This window comes from Bison bison, unplaced genomic scaffold (assembly GCF_000754665.1).
Source record: "Bison bison bison isolate TAMUID 2011002044 unplaced genomic scaffold, Bison_UMD1.0 scf7180017864338, whole genome shotgun sequence".
In the NCBI taxonomy this organism is placed as follows: Eukaryota; Metazoa; Chordata; class Mammalia; order Artiodactyla; family Bovidae; genus Bison; species Bison bison.
The window spans coordinates 880,684-885,144 of record NW_011494910.1 but is presented as its reverse complement, the minus strand read 5'-3'; the positions used below and the strand labels follow the sequence as shown (position 1 = coordinate 885,144).

Sequence of the window (4,461 nt, the reverse complement as noted above, 5' to 3'; positions counted from 1 at the left end):
AGCTTTACTGGGCTTACCTACAGGCAAACTTGGGAGCTGGGGAGGGTCATGGTTCTGCATAGTACACAGTCTCTGGATTTCCTCTCTCTACCAATTACCATCCAAATAGCTCAGAAGTCACAAGTTGGAAGCCTGTGAAGCAGACTCAATCACAATATACATTGTTTGGTTTGAATAGTGCTTAAGCATTTAAAATATTAGCTCTCAATTTTTAACTATTAGGTAGTGTCGTATACAGAGAAGGCAATGGTGCCCCACTCCGGTGTTCTTGCCTGGAAAATCCCATGGATGGAGGAGCCTGGTGGGCTGCAGTCCATGGGGTCACTAAGAGTCGGACACGACTGAGTGACTTCACTTTCACGCATTGGAGAAGGAAATGGCAACCCACTCCGGTGTTCTTGCCTGGAGAATCCCAGGGATGGGGGAGCCTGGTGGGCTGTTGTCTTGGGGTCGCACAGAGTCGGACATGACTGAAGCGACTTAGCAGCAGCAGCAGCAGCAGCAGCAGCAATGTTGTATCAAAATAAAACCCAGAATTATAATTTCTCTTTAAAAATTAACATATCTATTTACACTGATTCCACATTCTTATTTACTGATGACTGGTACCTAAGACAGGGAATGTGTCCTTCAATTTGTCCAGTCCCCACCCACTCTTTATAGCATCCCTGCTAAGACCAAGTTGTGATTATCACTTACCATGGCTGAATGCTGGGGTTTATTATTATTATTATTATTACTTGATAGGAAAGTAGGATTTATTGGTGGGCATGAGTAAGGAGGGGATAACACCAAGGATCTCGTGAGTACAGGGCTCGCCGTTTGTCCAGAGGCCACAACTGGGGATGTATTTGAGCCTATAGCCATCCAGGATGAGCTGCTTTTCTGCTACACTGTCTTCACATTTATCCACATTAAACTTAATAAAGCCCCACTTCTTGGAGATGTGGATCTTCTGGCAGCCAGGGAACTTGAACCTGGCCCTGCAGAGTTCAATCACATGCTCCTTGTTCTGCAACTTGGTGCAGATGGACATTATGACTTGGCCGATGTGGACCCTGGCCACTGTGACCTGGGGCTTTCCAAAGCCACCACACATACCTGTCTGGAGCCTATGAGCTCCAGCACAGGACAACATCTTGTTGATGTAGGTGACAGGGAAGGGTTGGAGCCACATTCGGATGTGGAAGCCACCTTTGCCACAGCTTTTCACCGTGTACTTGTTGGCACAAATGGAGGCAGCCTCCAGGGCTTCGGAGGAGAGCTGCTCACACTCGGATGACACCATGTGACCTCAGAGTGGGAACTCATCCACTTTTGCCTTCTTCCACTCCAGGTCAAAGATGTGGATCTTACAATCAGGGATATCTTGGCAGAAGGAAGACTTTGAGTACGGCTTGTTCGTACAATATCTATAACACTGGGTGGGGCAGTGGCCCATGGTGACACCAGGATTTCCAGTGGTGAGCCGAAGGGAAAAGGCTGGGATTTATTATGATTTTTATATACTTAATCTTCATTTGCATTACCTACCTTGATCCTGGAAGTGTTTGAATTAGCATCTCCCTATACAGAGCAAATGTCAAACTATGATTTCTAACCCTAACTTTCCTGCTGAACTGCCAACTGCTTTTTATTTCAGTTGAGAACTGGACATTTTGAAATATTTTTTCTGGTGTTTTAATCTCAGCCTGTAACAAGCCTGTAACAAGAACGGTAATGCTATTTTGAGAGAATGAAATCAGAAGTTGAGCATAAGGCAAAAAATTATCTTGACTTGCTCAGTTCAGTTCAGTTCAGTCACTCAGATGTGTCAGACTAAACAAGTCAAGATACTTTTTTCCTTTATGGTCAACTTCTGATTTCATTCTCTTTCAAAATAGCATTAATGTTCATTGTCTAGACACCAGGCCGAGTTTGACAGACATCTTTAACCCTACCCCTTCTGATCAGTTGCCAAGGCCTAGAGTTGGACCATAAAGAAGGCTGAACATCGAATAACTGATGCTTTCAAGGTGTGGTGCTGGAGAAGACTCTTGAGTCCTTTGGACAGCAAGAATATCAAACCAGTCAATCCTAAAGAAAATCATCCCTGAATATTGACTGGCAGGACTGATGCTGAAGCTGAAGCTCCAATACTTTGGCCACCTGATGCAAAGATCTGACTCACTGGAAAATGCCTTGATGCTGGGAAAGATTGAAGGTAAAAGAAGAGGGTGGCAGAGGAGGAGATGGTTAGATGGCATCGCTGACTGAATGGACATGAATTTTTTTGTCCCTTTTAGGGACAAAAATCCCCAGAAGGCAGTGAAAGACAGGGAAGGACTGGTGTGCCACAGTCCATGGGGTCACAAAGAGTTGGACATGACCTAGCGACTGACCAACACAAGAACACAACTACATTTGCAACATCATTCCTGCCTTTGCCTCTTGCTATGGGCAAAATTCTCCCTCCCCAGTCCTTCTGTTCCATCTAGACTATTGCCATAGCCTACGGGTCACCTTATGGCAGAAAGTGGAAAAGAACTAAAGAGCCTCTTGATGAAAGTAAAAGTGGAGAGTGAAAAAGTTGGCTTAAAGCTCAGCATTCAGAAAACTAAAATCATGGCATCCGGTCCCATCACTTCATGGCAAATAGATGGGGAAACAGTAGAAACAGTGGCTGACTTTATTTTGGGGGGCTCCAAAATCACTGCAGATGGTGATTGCAGCCATGAAATTAAAAGACACTTACTCCTTGGAAGGAAAGTTATGACCAACCCGGAGAGCATATTAAAAAGTAGAGACATTACTTTGTAAACAAAGGTCCATCTAGTCAAGGCTATGGTTTTCCCAGTAGTCATGCATGGATGTGAGAGTTGGACTATAAAGAAAGTTGAGCGCCGAAGAATTGATGCTTTTGAACTGTGGTGTTGGAGAAGACTCTTGAGAGTCCCTTGGACTGCAAGGAGATCCAACCAGTCCATTCTAAAGGAGATCAGTCCTGGGTGTTCATTGGAAGGACTGATGTTGAAGCTGAAACTCCAACACTTTGGCACCTGATGCAAAGAACTGACTCCTTGGAAAAGACCCTGATGCTGGGAAAGATTGAGGGCAGGAGGAGAAGGGAACGACAGAAGATGAGATGTCTGGATGGCATCACCAACTCAATGGACATGAGTTTGGGTAAACTCTGGGAGTTGGCAAGGACAGGGAGGCCTGGTGTGCTGCAGTTCATGGGGTCGCAAAGAGTTGGACATGACTGAGTGACTGACTGACTGACTGGTTATTCTGCCCTCCAGTCTGTCTTTACTTCAATCCACACTGAAGACTTGACAGAATAATTTTCTTTGAACAATATCCTAAACATGTCACTTTTTCAGCTTTTAAAAGACTTCAAAGTCTTCCCATTGCCTACAGCATTAATCAAGTATCCCTTTTCTGGCATTCAAGTCCCAGCACCCTAGGACTTCTTAGTATAGTAACTCAGATCACTAGAGAGTTTGGTAAAAATTCAGATTAAGCAGCCTCTTTCTTCCCTGAGGCTCTGATTCTGTGGTTTGACATGAGATGTAGGCCTATTTGTCATAAGAACCCAGGCCACTCTGATGCAATGGTCCATGAACCTCAAGCAACACAGCCTGTCTCAGAGGCACTCTTAGGGCACCAAAACACCTGCCACATCTGCCCAGACCCCGTGATCTGTGTCAGCGCCTCCCTTGCTGCAGCACCGGGCTCATAACTGTTGGCTGAACTGGTGGGGATCAGGCCTGTGCAAAAAGTGGTCTGTACCCCCAGACAGCATTCTGAAGGCCACCTCAGAGACACCTTGTTTATTCTTTATTTATATTATTTACTATTGCTGTTGTTTTGGCTGCATCACACGGCATACAGGATCTTAGCTTCCCTGACCAGGGATCAAACCTGTGTCCCCTTCAGTGGACTGCCAGGGAAGGTTCCCTCAGAGGCCTAGTTTAGAAGAGCAAATAGCAGTCTCTTTAAACAGGAGGCCTCTTTCATCTTGATACTTGAGACACATTCAGACACACTTGTTTTTGTTGACCACAACAAAAACAAGGTTTTGTTTGGATTCTAATCCTGAATCAGCCACCTACTATCTATGACAAGGCAAATCTTTAATTTCTTTTATCCTCAATTGTTTTCATCTTTATAATGACAATAAGTTCTTCCCAAAGTTATTGGGTAGATGAATAGTAATATATAGGAAGTGCTTAGTGTAATGCTTAAATATCATAGATAAGTGTGTATACTTATTTTTGACATAAATATCATAAATAAGTAAACCACAGCCTGGTATTGCTAACAGTCAGAAGCGGCGTTTTCAGAAATCATCTACACAAAATTTTTAATTTTTCAGATGAAGAAAAGGAGGCCGTGCGATGGGAAAAGATGCCCAATGTCACACAGCTATTTAGGGCAGGATTAGGACTAGAACCTCTGTCTCTCACCTCTAGAGAGCCC

The 4,461-nt window shown here is 44.2% G+C and overlaps 1 pseudogene; it reads right to left on the bottom strand.

The window, feature by feature from the left end:
- Positions 1-537: 537 nt before the first annotated feature.
- On the bottom strand, positions 538-1,706 carry LOC104998781 (annotated as a pseudogene).
- Between the last annotated feature and the right edge of the window lie 2,755 nt (positions 1,707-4,461).